The sequence below is a fragment of the Callithrix jacchus genome, chromosome 17, assembly GCF_049354715.1.
Source record: "Callithrix jacchus isolate 240 chromosome 17, calJac240_pri, whole genome shotgun sequence".
In the NCBI taxonomy this organism is placed as follows: Eukaryota; Metazoa; Chordata; class Mammalia; order Primates; family Cebidae; genus Callithrix; species Callithrix jacchus.
The window spans coordinates 19,309,923-19,326,014 of NC_133518.1; the positions used below are offsets into that span (position 1 = coordinate 19,309,923).

General features: G+C 38.2%; 2 protein-coding genes across 6 annotated transcripts in view; one reads left to right on the plus strand and one right to left on the minus strand.

The window, feature by feature from the left end:
* Nucleotides 1-1,345, minus strand: part of SERPINI1 (serpin family I member 1) — an 85,542-nt gene extending 84,197 nt beyond the window's left edge. Inside the window, exon 1 of one of the 3 annotated variants that reach the window (XM_008983513.5) lies at nucleotides 1,254-1,345. The gene's annotated coding sequence lies outside the window, so the exon portion shown is untranslated. Of the gene's footprint in view, nucleotides 1-922 lie in introns of all 3 variants that reach the window. The other 2 variants (XM_002759410.6, XM_008983514.5) reach the window with 2 other exon arrangements.
* Nucleotides 1,346-2,177: 832 nt separating this feature from the next.
* The window catches only part of PDCD10 (programmed cell death 10), a 50,452-nt gene continuing 36,537 nt past the window's right edge, over nucleotides 2,178-16,092 (plus strand). Inside the window, exons 1-2 of one of the 3 annotated variants that reach the window (XM_008983515.5) lie at nucleotides 2,178-2,265; nucleotides 11,685-11,756. The gene's annotated coding sequence lies outside the window, so the exon portion shown is untranslated. Of the gene's footprint in view, nucleotides 2,266-2,437; nucleotides 2,613-11,684; nucleotides 11,757-16,092 lie in introns of those variants that run through there. The other 2 variants (XM_078353889.1, XM_002759415.7) reach the window with 2 other exon arrangements.

The window sequence follows — 16,092 nt, forward strand, 5'->3', positions numbered from 1 at the left end:
AAGGCAATTACTCCATTTTATTGACCCTAGTTATTTAAAAAAATCTAGATTAAAGTATTGAGACAGACTCCGAAATATACAACTGTCACAATGAAGGCATTTCAGAGCAAAATTTGCTGCAATATGCTACTATGATTAAAAGCCATGTAATCTGGGAACCTCTGTAACAAAATGAAAATGAACTAGGAAAATAGCTTCTTACTACTTCTCTAAAAATAAGAGGCTGTAATTTTGTCATAATTACACAAAGGTAGGTGAGACTTGCATCTTTACCTGGCATGACAACACATTTCCATCCATAGGTATTACAGTTACATTGCTTTGAATACACATATGGTCTAATACCGAGAATAAACTATTATTTTATGACACTACATGTTTTAAATCTGAACCCACTATCATAACACATATTAAGGGTAATCTTTAAGTGCATACTCTCTAACCAGAGAAAAGATTCCCATACAGCTTTCTATGCACTCTTGTTTTTCAAATGTACACATATTATCAGACACAAATGAGAGAATAAGGAGCAGCAGTGAAGTACACCATATGTTCCCATTGTACGCTGAATCCAGGTCTTTGTTCCAATATTACAGAGCCACTGGAAAGAAAGCTAACTATCCATTCATTAAAATTCATTTTTACATTATTGCTGGCAAAAGTTACACTTTTGATAGATTAAGTCAGAGCCCATCCTATCCTGACTATTCCTGCCTGCATTTGCTTCTTTAAAACGGATCTCTTGCAATTCTAGGAACCTGCAAAATAACTACTCTGGATAACAGGTCGGTAGCAGGACAATCTGATAAACCAATGTAAAGGGTAGACACTGAAGAAGAACGCAAAGTTCTTTTCCTAGTGAAATAGTTCGGAAGTCATTCTATATCAATAGCACAATTTTTCCTTTTTAGAGGCTACGCACCTATAACATCCACCAGATAACATCCACCTCATCCTCTATTAGCAGGGTTTTTCTCAATCTTGAGATCTCCCAGAACAGTTGTACTGGTGCGACTCAAACCAAAAACACTAACCACGCCCTTTATGCCCAGAATCAAGCTTCCTTTTGCTTTTTTGCTCTTAAAGTCCAAAAATGTAAATCTTTCACCCGAGAGGGTTTGCACCGGTTTCCTAACCCAAGGCGGACTCTTATAGCTGTGTCTTGTAATTCCCATTGGAAAACATTTCCTCCAGGGCAGTGCAGACGCCCCGAAGAAGGACCCCCCCCCGCCCCGCGCTTACCTCCCACACACCTGCAACCCCTGTCAGGATTCTGGAGCTGGTGCCGGGAGGGCTGCGCTCCGCTCCGCGCTCGTTCCTGCTTTCGTCTCTCCCGGGAAACTACAGCCCAGACTGCGCCTCCGGCTTCTACGGGGACCCAAGCTCCGCCTCCCTGTCCTCCAGTTGGCGAATTTGGCAGCTGTTGCTCCTCCCCCTGCTGTTTCTGCAGCTGCCCGGGCCAGAGGCAGCGGAAAGCAGCTGCCTTGGTACCTTCCCGCTCCCCGCACTTCTGCAGCTGCTCTGCTACTTCCTCTCCCCTGGGGGGGGTCCCTCTCCCCTCCTCTGTGGCCTCACACCTGGAGCTGCCTCTGGCCCCACCCAGGCGTCTCTGCCGGGAGCCCCGGCTCAGCCGATCCCTCCCCGACCCGTGGGTCAGGTTCCCCGGCGTGCGTGGGGCTTAGCTGCTCTTGGGGAAGCTGCCCCTCCGTCCAGTGCAAGTCCCTACACCAAGCCCTTCCTTCACCCGGGAGATTTCCCGGAGGCTTCCTCTCTACCCGCAAGGCATACTCAGCCCGATAGCCCCACGTTCCCCACCACGGGCCCCTCACCCACTTCCTTCCTCGGTTCGGTCAGCCCGCCCCCTCAATGGGTGAGGCGCCTGCCGGCCCGACCCCGCACCCTGATTGGCGCAGGTGAGGGTTTGCCCCGCCCTTCCTCTCCTATCCGTGCACCATCTCTTTTCTTCTCACCTCCTCCCGCAAAGGAAGGGAACTATCCTGCTATTGGCTAGGAGTGTCCCCACCCATCACCTCAGGCTCCCCCGCACGGCCTGCCGGTAAGTGTAGTCTTCCGAGTGCAGGAATTACGGACAACACCGGCAAGCAGGACTACGAGTCCCCATAGGCCTCTGCGCGACTCCGACTGGGCAGGATTCCGGACAACGCCTGGTTCCTCTCGGGTCCTTCCGGCGTCGCCGGAGTGAATTGATCCGGGAGTTGAAGAGGGCTGCAAAGGTGGGAAGTGAAGTCAGTGCCTCAGTTGCTGGTAAGATGTAGCTGTTCTGTCCCAGTCCCCGTAGCTCTCCACTGAGCAGAAGAGGTCTAGGGTCACGTAGGGGCCATAGCTGAGGCACTCGGGCTTGGTTCTGGCAGGCGGAGCGGACGGGGCTGGGAGCGGGGCCCTACGGGCGTAAGCGAGGTTACCCTACGCGAGTGGCGTAAAGCCGGTTTGTAAATGCCGCCTGCGGGCTTGGGCCCGAACGCCTCCAGGAAGTCTCCTTTGGGTGGGGGCGGGAGGGGAAAGGCGAGGTTGGCCCCTGGTGCCCCAGGAGCAGGGAGAGGGCGGATGTGCCTGGGGTGGGGTTCTTTAAAGGTGTGGCTTCGGACGGAGAGGTGAGGCTGTTGTTTTCCCCTTGCTTTGTAAGAGAAAGGGAGGAGGAAGGAAAGGGTGCTTGGGAGTCTGCTCTTGGGGTGACTAGGGTTATGCCCTTTGAGGGAAGAGGAGCACTGGAAGAAGGAAGAGACAAATGTTGTGGTCTACGGATTCAGTTCCAGTTTAATGATGTGGCTCCTCTAAGGAGGTAATTTTGCCTTAAACAGAAAGGCTTGACCCTCTTAGGTGTCATACCTAAGGTATGTTTACTCTTTTACTGCTTTCAGAGCGCTTTCATGTTGGGATGCTGATGAGGAAACCGAGGGATTATATGACGTGCCCAAGGTCACACACGGAGGGACAGACTTTCTCAATCTAGTCTGGTTCGAGTCCAGCTTCTAAACCAGAGCTGCTGCCCGACAGAGAAAGATTGGGGATGTTGGTTGTGTTTTTTGAAAAGGGTGGAGGAAGTTGCAAAGTAAATGTATTTCATATAGTACATCTAAGAAGCCATTGTGAGATGAAAAGTTGTTTCTTGAACTGAAGTGAAATTCCTCAATAAAGGAAAGAACCTTTTGGAAAAAATAAAAAGGGTCAATTTCAACTTTTACAGATTTTCCCCCTTTTATTGGGGGTGTATTAAAATATATTCTATTCTCACAGTTCATTTTTAAGGGTAGGTAAAGGGATGGGTGAACAACAGTTAAACAATGTATCCCTTCCTTAATAGAATATTCTTTTTCTACCTTAGGACTCTTTTTACTCTCATTTTGTAAAACTGATAATAGTGGGATTGGAATTCTTTCACAAGACTTCACACCTTTTCCAAATAATGTAGCCTTAGGAGAGTTTAATGTGCTTATTACTAGAAAAGAAGGTATTTTGCATTTCTTAGAGGTAAGATCCTATCGTTTGAGATTTTACTTTTCCCCCATTTTCTTGACTCTAGGCTCTTTGTGTATGTGTGTGTCTGCAAATAATAAAATCAGACTCTTGCATATTTTTTTCTTAGCATCATCTGTGACTTTTAAGTCATTCTTGTTTTACATTAAAGAATTTTTAAAAGTACGCTTATATTTTATATCTTGGAGAAAGTAGTGCCCTGTGCCAGTCTTATCCGCTATAATTGTTATGACCAGTTATATCTCATGACTGTTATTACTGGGTAAGTTTTTAAGGGAATTGTAATAGAATTCATTGATGGTAGAATTTCTTTGTTTTAACTTTAGATCCATAAAGGTTAGCATGTAGAAAATCATGGCTTATTCTTAGCATGTAGTAAGTCATAGGTTACTGTTTTATAGACAAGTTGATCATTCGACTATGCTGAATTTTGAATGTACTCTGCAATTATTTTAGTATCAACAATGTGCTTCACTTTTTAATGCAAAAATATTTTTTCGGAACAGAGATATGTTCCTGGATGATTGAAATTAAGATGGTCTGGAAATTAATGCGATTTTAAAATAGAAAAATTATGGTGCTATAGAATGAAGTAAAATCAGGAATAATGTGCCATGAGTAATAATAGTACACAGACAAGAAAGAATCAGTTAAACAAATGAAACATTGTGTGAAGATAATTGACTTCTTTATTAAGAAGGATTAATAATCCTTAATCTTGCTGGATTAAGAAGGCTGCGGTAGTGTAAGTAGACCATAAACTGAACATGTATCATTGATGGTAAAGCAAGAATATTAATGTATTTTCTAGATGACAGTGTAGGTATTTGCCTTTTGTTGAAGGAGGTATAAAATGAGTTCTAACCTTTGGCATGTAGCTATGTCATTATGGAAAGAGCTTTTGAACTGTGAGGAAAATTTGGAAATAAGTTAATATAATGCATTTGTTCAGTGTATTTTAGATTTCGTTTTCTTGTTTCAGTTCTAACACTAATTTCTCTTTATCTCTGAGGCCAGTTATAGTTTCGGCATTTCTTCTCCTGGGCTGGTGGATTAATGTTTGTATTGTATTTATCATCTTTCAGTCAGTCACATGCTGGAGTATCATGGTCACTTTAGATCTCTGCACCTTGGTTGGATAGTTAAAGAGTTCACAGAGTTATATATACACATGTATTCTAAGCGTAGTTTGCAGCTCACCAGTGTCTGCATTTCTTCTCATTTTGGGCTTTGCAGAAGCCTTATATCAGCTTCGGGACATTATTTCTCATAGGACTTAAGATGTCTTCCATGTATTATACATCTGTCTTTTTCTTTAAGGATGTAAGGTCTGTAAGAACAGGTGCTGTGTATTATTTATCACTGTAGTCACAATAGGTAAGATAATATTTACAAAGAGAATGAAGAGGCTCAAGTAGGTTAAGTAACTTGCCCAAGGTCATGCAACTACTTAACTGGTGGGAGCAAGACAAAATTGAGATCTTCTGACTACAGATCTTTAATATTGTGGAGTAGAGACTTAGTTCCCTTATTTACATGAGAAAAAGACTTAATGTGACTTAAATATTCAAATACTATTACCCACTTACTCTGTTTAACACTAAAAATTTATCTCTTCTCCTATCCAGCTCTCCATCCTTACCTCCAGCCTTTTTCATTTATGATGCCTTTCGCTTACTGCATAAGCTGCTTCCTGACATGGTGGTCTTTACATATTCCATCTCACTCCTTGGACAGTTCAACTCTTACCTTCCTAAATGTGGCCACCTGGTAGTCAGTTTTCATGTCTCAATTTAAATATCATTCCTCAGGGGAGCCTTGCCTTCCTACCCAAAACCAGCACAGGTTGCCCCTGTGTATTCACCATACTCTACACCTTTGTGGCATCATCATAATAGAAACTTAATTATTTCTGTTTTTATTTGAACAAATATTTGTGTGCTCATTGAACTATAAGCTACCTGAGCAGTGCCCTCTCATTTGTCATGTTTTACCCCAACACATATGTAGTACCTGGCACAATGTAAGGGTTCAGTAAATATTTGCTGAATGAATGAAGGAGTATATTCATGCACAATGCTTCCAGCACTTTTCTGGGGACAGAAATATAGAAATGAATAAAGTAGATAGGCTTTATGGATTGAAATATATAAGAACTTTAAAATGAGCTATGTAACACTTAGGCAACTTAGGTTATATGCAAAGGAGTCATTGACAGAATTTTAATATAAACTTTAGAAAAATGTGTATTTTTGGAGGTCTCTGAAATCAGGAATAATTTTCTAAATGAAAATGATAAAGGAATCACGTTCATTTACAGCAAAATTACTGTGTAACACAGCATTTTAGAGACTTACCACTGTCCTGCTTTTTTGCAGGTAATATTCATTGTATAAAATATAGGCATGGACTACAGACTTTAGACTGTAGACTAAAATATAGACTTCTATTGACTCTTCTTTCCTAGTGTTATCTCATTTTGTCCTCAAAACTTTTATCTCCTCTAAGTAGTAATATTAACACTGTTTCGTAGCTGAAGACATCAAGAAAATAAGTAAATTTACTTATTAAACGCAAAAAAGTTTAAATTGCTAGGGTTTCCAGAAAGTAGGTACTAGAACCACGGTTAGACTCTGGATCTGTCTCCGCATTCTAAAATCCATGCTTTTTCCTTTTTCTTTGCTTTTGTTTGTTTGTTTGTTTCTTTTAAACCATGCTGTCTTCCTGTGACTTAGACCTTTAATGTCACTTGATTTAGACAAGGTGGCTTTGTAAAATTTAGTAGTTTTTGTTTCAAAGGAACTTATATTTGGGGTTTTCTGAAAATTTTTGTAGTGCTAAAGTGAATCTTACTTGCTTTAAACCTATAGACTTAAGTATAAAAAGATCATCATTTTTAAAACACGCAAGCTGAATTTTAGGGATAAATTGTGTTAGGTTTTGGTCTTGAAAACAAATTCTGTAGTTACTTGCTGTACCACAGTATGGTCTAGAATAAGGTCGATAGCCCTGTATTTCTGTAGCCTTGTATGCCTTTATGAATTTACCTGTTTACTCTTTCATAAGATCTTGTCAAAAAGAGATTGCTGATATTTGGCTCTAAAATTCGATAATACTATCTATTTTATTAATAAAAGCAAGTCTTTGCTAAATCTTAAACTTTTTAAAAAGTCAGTGTTGATGTTACTTGAATCTTGGATAAAATTTTCATACTTACCTTGCATAACCAGTATGTGGAGGATAAAATTCAAGTACTGCTTTTTACATGTTGTCGGACTATTAAGCTCATTATGATAGGCGTTACTAAGAATTTTAAGCCACTTCCATGATAAGTAATTTTTTCATAATATAAACTGTAACAATGATTTAGAAGTTAAATTTCATTGTTATCTATTTATTGCACTTGAAATATAGTAAGCTTCAATGTTAGAAGCTTATGCTTTAGGGATAAACACACACAAACACATAATATAAAAAATGAAAGCACATTTATTATAGCAATTAGAAATAATTTATTTGCTGGAAGATAAACATTGTGGTTTGGTGGTTCAGTTTTGTTTGTATGAAGATGGAAATTTCAGTTTTCTCATTTAAGCTACAAAATTTAAATGTGTCTTAAGTGTATTATATTACCCTTATTTTTCAAGCTCACCCTCACATTTTTGGTTATGTATAACCATTTTTAAAATCACCCAAAAGTGATTTTATGCTATTCAGTTTTATTCTTACACAGTTGATAGAATCAAGATTGCCAATAGGGTTAAAAGATAAAGGAAAGAATTTTATTAACAAGCTTATGAACTACTGGGTAACAGCAGTGGAGCATGTTAAGTGGTAGTCACTAACATGTATTCAGTCAGGCCAGTCCCTTGGGAATAAGTTTACCAGAGGTCAGTCTAAATAATGATCCTTTGATTCATTTACTTATTGAATGCATATTACCTGTGAAATTGCCTTAAACCTTCTTGGGAATGAGCTGGAACCTAATACAATAGCTAGTGTTTATTGAGTAGTAAGTGACTTAGTGCTAGGTCTCAAGCATTTTACAGGCTCTCTTACAACAACCCTTAGAGGCAGAGGCACTATAATCTCCAATTTTTAAATGAGGAGACTTTACAGAAAGGTTAAGGACCTTGCCTAAGGTTGCAGGAAAAGTTACTTGGAATTAGGATTTGAATCCAGGCTGGCTGCCTCAAGAGACCATGCTTTTTTTCATCAATACAGTAAATGTAATGATGAAATTATATTTCATCATTGATGTTAGCGATTGAACTCCATTGGAGAGAAGTTAGCATTAAGAGTTGTAGTTACAGAGAAGTTATGTCTTAAATTCTGAGGCCAGTGTGGCAGGCAGGAAAGTACTTACTATTCAAACTTTTAAAAACCCTATTAGGAAGTACACATTGTAGACTAACAACTTCAACACAGCATATTTTTTTCTAGCATTGAAGTAGATATCTTTTGAATACAAGGTGAAGTGTTTGACTTGTTATTCAGAGACCATGTTGAAAAAAGAAATATGTATATTATAATGCAAGAATCACAATTAGTGTGGCAGGCTGCTCATTGTGAGGGCTCACTGTGGCTCTCAGTCTGGTGGGGGATGTGTGTGGCAGAACCATGTTTCTTATCTCTCATTCTGGGACTTGTGTATATAGAATGGAATTATCATCTACGTACTCCAGTGGTTATTTTTGATAAAGTTATTTTTCGTTTTCTTCAAACAAATGTTGACTGTGTCTGTTGAACTTGCATAGGGTAGGAATATCATGTGAAGCAGATATGCTCCCTGGAGTGTTAATGCCAAGTGGCAGTGTGACATGACACTGCATTTCTTTACTGTCTCTTCCCTGCAAGACTACATACCCTCAAGGGTATATGCTGTTAGACTTTTCATCACCATGTCTTCAACTAACACTGTTGCTGACTTAGACTGACTATGCAGAATACTGTTGGATACTAGGAAATAGAGAAATGGATAAAACTTCCCTTTGGGGAGTTAGACTTTAGTAGATACAAGGGGAAAAGGGTTAAAAGACCATGGTATGGATATTTAGTCTTTCTAATATAGTAAGTACTTCCATGTGCATCAGTTCATGTTATACTTTTAGGTTAGAGCTGATAGAAAAATAAATGATAGTTTCTCTAACGGCCATCTGGTCCCTGGCACTGAAATGGGTCTCCCTCTTATTCAGTCATTCTCTCTTACTTCAAGATGGACTGGAATTCAACTGAGATTGAAGTTATGGAATGACAAAACCTTAAGATGTTACACACTGTCTGCCTCCTCAGACTTATATAAGGTTACTACAACAAAAGCCAGTTGGGAATGTTAAATGAGTCAGACCTGGCCTCTAGACAGCAATTGCTCCCTATGCGAGCTTAGATTGTTGCAAGGCTTTTTTCATTTAATTCCAAAGGATTTTGAATGCTTTGGTTTTTTAAATTGAGAAATGCACATCTTTTTCTATGTCTTTATCCATATTAAAGTTGGCATTTACGCAGTACTGCCAAAACTTGAGAGATTCCCAAGGTTCTACCTTATTTTTGATATGCTTCGTGAAAAAATAAATCACATTTTTGCAAAGTGAAGGTTACAGGAGGAACTGTAAATGCAGTAAAAACAGATACTATTCTGGCCCTAATTCCTTGTAACTATTAGCATTTATATTTGAGATCAATTGGAAGCTAAAGGTAAAGTTCAGTGGCATCATCAAGATAGAACCTTGGCCTCACATAGCACCTTGTGTTAAGGCAGAGGCTATATATTGTATGGGGCTAATACTTTTATCAACATTTGAGTGCCCTGTGGCAGTGTTTTTGGTGCAAAGAAATTTTGTAAAGTAATGAAAGTACCTGATGCATATTTTAGAGGATCTTAAGCCATTAGGAGTCATTAAGTTAAATTTTAGGTATCTAAGATTGTAAGTCATACAAAGCAAGTAGCTCTGCCCCAGGGTGGTACAGATTCCTTTAATTGTACTTTTAACCAGAGAGGACAAACTCTGAGGAATGAAGTTTAGTTGACTTTTTAAGGGATTTTAAAGGGAAGTTTTAACATCGTATTGGAGAAATTAGCACAAGGAATAATAAATGCTAATAAAAAGGAAAATAGACATGTACCTCAATTAAACACCAAACAACTATTCAACTAGGCAATATTATTCATGAACTACTAGATTGAGAACTTCATGGGCAAAAGATGAATATATTCAAGGGGACAGATTTGTTTCCTGTCTTCCAACAAGTGTTTTCATTTAAATTTTATTTGGATCAGAATTTACCAAAAATTTAGACATAGAAAAAAAAATGTGGATTGTCACAACTAAAGAGATGTGTATTCCCCCCCACCCAACAAGTTGCTTTGAAATATCCTAGGAGTCAGTTGTTACTGTTTTGTTATTGCTTCCATTTCCCATCAGCTAATTCAGAGGTAATGAGCTCTTTGATTTTGCTGTCAACTTTTGATTATCTTGTTTAGTTTATAATTTTCTGTGAATTGTCTCAAGGTCTTTGATCACATCTTGATTTCACTCTGCAACCCAGCCTGCTATCCAGCCTGCTTCTAGGCCATGGTTTCCTTTGTTACATTTACCTATGTACATTTAGAAAAAGTAATTTTAACATTAGTTTGGCAAATAGTTTAGAATGCCCCGATGACCGAATTCTTTTATGTATTCCTAAACTAAGTTTATGCATCCATTTTGTTAAGTGGAAGATAAAGGATTTTGAAAATATACTACGTAGGTGGCTGTTAAGACATTGTTTGCGATATCAGTGTTGACTCTCATGATGTATGTTATGCAGGGGCAGGACTAGGCATAGGGTACAAACTTTGAAGAGGCACTGACTCTCCATGTCATGCAAATCAGAACAGAATTTTGTGTTCTAGGTGTCTGGTTTGCCTCATTTTAGTTGCAGTCCTGATTCCATGTCAGATTCCTAGAATTTCAGCTAAAATGTTAGTAATAATATGAATAGAATGCTTATTGTATGTTAGCCACTGTATTAAGTGTTTTATATGCATTTAGTACTCTTAACCTGGGGAAGTGAGTACTTCAAGGAATATTTCTATTTCTCACTAGTTTAGAAATAGAGATTTAAAAAACTGAAATGATAGCATCCAGCTGAGCAAAAATTCAAATTGAGGTCTTTTTTTCTTCCAATCTGAGCTCTTATCTCCTGCTGCATTCTGTCCATTTTGTGTGTAGAAAAAGTTACTTATCCATTTTATACATTTCTGTATGAAGAAACAGTACTCTGGCTGGGTCCAGTGGCTCATGCCTGTAATCCCAGTACTTAGGGAAGCCAAGGCGTGTGTATCACATGAGGTCAGGAGTTCACAACTAAGCTGACCAATATGGTGAAACCATGTCTCTACTAAAAATACAAAACTTAGCCAGGCATGGTGGTAGGTGCCTATAATCCGAGCTACTTGGCAGGCTGAAGCAGGAGAATTGCTTGAATCTGGAGGTGGGGCAGAGGTGTCAGTGAACCAAGATTGTGCCACTTCACTCCAGCCTGGGTGACAGAGTGAAACTCTGTCTCTAAAAAAAAAGAAAGAAAAGGAACAGTACTCTACAAAATATCTAAGTGTATACACTTTACATGATGCAGTTGACTTTTAAGGTGAGCCAGAGGTCTCAGCGACACCAAACTGAAGATCCACAAGCTTGTGCTGCTGAGTACCCTAGAGTTGTCAAACGTATTAAAGAAGCAGCTAAAGCATAGAGAGGTGAAATGAGTTGTTCAGAGACAAAGATAGTTTATAAATGATAGGATCAGAATTTGAGCCCACGCTTTGAGACTTTAATGCTTATGCTTTTTCCCCTCTTTATCTCTGCACAAATTGTCCATTTGATATTTTTACAGCATATGTGTGTGTGTGTGTATATATATATATAAACAATACAATGGCAAAGTGCTATATACACTTAATATTAACAAGAGATTGCTTCTAGATGTTCCTAAGTGTAAAATTCTGTAAATACTAAACTAACAGTAGTGTATGTCTAGGGATGTTGAGTTTCACTTTATTAAGTAAACTAGAAATGGAAGAGAATGAATTATAGAAGATATAATTTGCAGGTCAAGGAGAGAGATGTAGATATATTCTTAAGACATCAAGCTCATTTCACTCTAAGCAGGATAACTGACTTACCCTGTTCCTCTGCCTCCCTTTTTCCTAGCTTTCTCTTCTAAATCTTGGTCTCTTGTTTGGAAGTGACTAACAACATTTTGGCATGAGAAAGCCCTAAAAGGTATGTAAACTTTGTCAGCAAATGTTAACCCCTCGTAGCTGTGTTAAATGCCCAAACTGTGATCTATACAGTTTTTGTATAAATCCAGTTTCTCTAAGAACTCATCTAAGGTGGATGAGTATGATTCTTTTTTTGGGTGGGGAGGGGGGATGAGATCTCGCTCTGTTGCCCAGCTGAAGTGCAGTGGCACAATCTCGGCTCATAACCTCTGCCTCCAGGGTTCAAGCGATTCCCTTGTCTCAGCCTCCAAAAGAGCTGGACTACAGATGCCCGCCACCGTGCCCAGTTACTTTTTGGGTTTTTAGTAGAGAAGGGATTTTACCATGTTAGCCAGGTTGGTCTTGAACTCCTGACTTCAAGTGTCCGTCTGCCTTGGCCTCCCAAAGTGCTGGGATTACAGGCCTGAGCCACTGTGTCTGACTGATGAATACGATTCTTGATCTTATATTATTGGGAGAAAGCAAGAAATTGTCAGTTAATTGAAACCCTTGATCAACCAAGGAGGTCCTTGGGGAGGACCTCCTTACTAGAATTTGTAAATAATTGTTAATGATCTGATGCTTAAAAAATTTGTCTTAAAAAAATTCCCATGAAATTACTTTGGGAAGTACAGCTGATAACAATGATGAGATCTTATTATTGAGTTTTAGGTCCAGCGATAATGTGGCTGGGTCCAGACTTTGTTAATGGAATTAATTTTATTTTTTTGTTTGTTTTTTATTTTACTAGGCTTGCTATTTGAAGAGTATTAGCAAGACTGATTCAATTTATAAATTGTCCATCTCTTAACTCATACATTTGTTCATTCAGCAAACATTAAGTGTCTATTATGTGCCTGCTATGCTGACTCTAATGTCTCTATTGGGAAAAAGAAATACACTTATAAATGGAAACATAAACATAGGATTCTGCTCACTGCTAGAGCAAACACACTTCTCTTAACTGAGTTCAGTGTTCCTGCACATTTCGTGGGAGATCCAGCATACATCATTCAATCAATCTTTCCCTTTTGAGAGAGAATTATAGGAATTATAAGACTTTAGGGCCAACTGAGAGGGCTAAGTACTGGATTTTACTAGCGAGAATAACAAGACAAAAAGACCTGCCTACAGATGTTTTAAGTATAGAATTAGGAAGCTGTTTTTGTAACCAAGAAGTGTCTATACCAGTACCAAGACTTCTGCTGGTCCACTCCTTTGATTTGGTAGTAAATAGCTTTGGCTCTAGAGTTATCTCAAGTCCCAAATGGAGTAAAGTAAGGCAGTTTTAGGAAATACGGATTCTTAGCCTTGAGATATACCTGTGTGTATCTCTTTAAATGAGCAAACTCAAATTTGTTAGGGAGAGCAGAAATACCGAAGATTTAAGAGTTTGGCAGTGGAATGGCCAATACCTATGTTTTGGGACTCTTACTCTAAACAAGTGATAATTGTCTTCAGCTCAGCTAGATATTTAAAGCTGATTCATCTTCTATCAAAAATTAGTTGCTTCCTGGAATATGCCTGAAAAAAGAAAAAAAAAATTAGTAATGCTATTTTGAATATTCAAGAAAATGAGTGGGAAATTATAAATGAGACAATTGCTTATACTGTATTTATATTGATATCCCCATATTACAATGGGTGTTTTTGAAGAAAAGTGTGTTTAAAAATACGCCTTTTGTTTAAGTTCTTATCTACAATTCTGGCTCTTCATTTTTATTCTGTGGATGCTAACAGTACACAAATCTTACTTTGAACTGAAAATTTTCCCCCAAAGCAACATACTTGAAATGTGAGATGTAAAGTTCATGCTATGTTGCCATCATACCAACATTAAATTTTTTAAATTCATTTAATTATTAGCTAGAAGTGTGACCATGAGCAAGTTACTACACCCTTTTTGGACTTTGGTTTCTACTGTAGGTAGTGGGATGGATGGAATAACTTTTTAAGGCCTTTTCAGATTTGTAATTCGTAGTCAGTGAACTTCAGTTTTCTGTATGTGCATGCTTACTTAAGGGCTGAAACTTTGTTAATGTGTACCCAGCTGCTGATGCTTGGCCACACTCATACTGAACGTAAGGCACCTTGTCAAAGGGGGTTTCAGACCTCACTCAACTCAGCTCAGCTGACCCTTGCTCTTTCCATAGCAAGCTCTTTGTTGCGTGGAGTAATTGCAGGTTGTCCAGTAAACAATTTCAAATGAATAAGCATGTGGAAAGAATGACAAAGGCATATTTTAACTTGAAGTTCAAATTGATAGAATAATTCAGTATTTAAAAAGCCATACTGTAATTGTTGATTTTTAATCTCATGTAAATGTTACTGAAACTGTGAGTGGCCCCCAGTTGTTAATGTGTGTTCTAAAAAGTTCAGTTTTAAATTGGTTATTTGGAGCATTTTTCATAAGAATAATATTAAAAGGTGGTATGTGTGCCATAGGCCAGCCACTAGTAGCCCATGATGCTGCCAAAATACTGTTCTTTTTGTTGACAATTAAGAACTGCTAGTACTGTAAAGTTAGTTTTAGAGAAGAAACTATTTATTAAACATGAGTTTAAAAAATATTAAATGCCAATATTTATGAAAGGTACAAATTAAGTATTTGAGTAGGTTTATTGGGGGTAGGTAAGTAGAGATATCAGCAGTAATTCTGAAAATCATCTAGATACTTACTTATCCCTTTATCTCTGGCAGCCTCTACATCTGCAGTTAATGCATGTGTTCAAAAGAGTAAAACACAAAAGTAATTCTTTTGTGCCCACTTTTCTCATCAGGATTTCGTATCCTTTATACCAAGATTCTTGCAAACTTAGACTCCTTTCTTACCAGCTCACTCTCTTAGCCCCTGCAGGGTGTTCTCACCCCAGTATATAAGTACTCTGCTCTTTGAAGGTTACCTCTTTAGCCTCATCAAGAAAGCAAATAATTTTTTTAAAGTTACTCCTCATACTCAGTAGCACTTAAAACTTTTGGCTACCTTCTCTTTGAAACTTCTTGTTTCATGATGCTGGTTTTCTTCAGTTCTCCCATAGCAATGTAGCAGCCTGACTTCTCCCTTGTGTGTGCATCACAATTGTACATTTTCTGACTTTCCTTTTATAAAACATGTTTTTTGGGATTAGAGACTATCTTGTCTTGTTCACTGCTCTATATTTAATACTGTGTCTCTGTGTAACCAATCAAATATTTATTAAATAAATGATTTTTTTTTCTGTTAAACAATGAGAGAGCTTTTCAAGGTCTGTTCTTGGTTTTGTTTTGCTGTTTCTTACTTGCTTTTTCATTGATGATACCATGCCTTCTGCTGCTGTCTATATTCTGCATTCATTTTGTCCTTTCAATTTTGACTGCTATCACTGCATTTTAGCCATCCTCCTTTTCCCCAGGTTTTTTTTTAATGAAGTTTTCGCAGTTTATTTTGAAGTGGAAAAGTAGGTTGCCAGTGACATTAAGTAGTTAAATAGGAACAGAAGGGCTACAATTGGTATTTACCTGCTTCTTCTTGCTTATTATTTTGGTCTTTTTATTTCTGACATAGGTATACTAAGTCTCTTAAGTTTTCCTTGCCTTCATTCTTTCTCCATTCTCTCCATCATGCTATGATTAAAGCCATCTACTTAAATAAGTTATATAATCAGGTAATGGTATTCTCTTTCCCATAGAATGAAATTCAGGAATTGGCCTTTTGTTCTTTTTGTTCTGTGAAGTCATGGAGTAGGTTTCAGGTGAGAAACAGGAAAACTCTTTGATATTTAGAACTGTCATAAATGGGACTAAACGGTTTCAGTAGGTGTTGAGTTCCATTTCACTGATCGCAATATGGTAGAATACTAAGCAGCTTTCAAATGGAACAAGTCATTGGAGCTTTTTGAAGCGTCACTGCAGGCGTTCGATTGTATCTTTCAATCTCGTTAGGTCTTACACAATCTGGCACAGATAAATTTTTAATGATTAGGAACTACATTTCATATCTAGTGAGTGCTAAACATGCTATAAACATGTTTAGTGATATCTTCTGGGTACTTTTCTTGAGTAGACGAGGTGGGGTTCTATATTTCTACTTCAAATTTGGTTTTGGAATGTGAGAATATCTTATCTATATGCAGAGTTTGGGATCAAGCCTTGGGTTGCTGCATGTGTGATCTTGGGCAAGTTATTTATTATCTCTGAGCCTGCTTTAAGACTTGTAAAATTAGAATTGCAGCTTTTTAAAGGTTATTGTAGGACTAAATGCATGTGCAAAATGTTGAATACTATGAAAATGCTTTACAAGTAGTAGAAATTATTCAAAAAATGCTTTGTTGAATATAGGTGTATCACTGCCATTACTCTTTCACTTTATGGTTAGGATC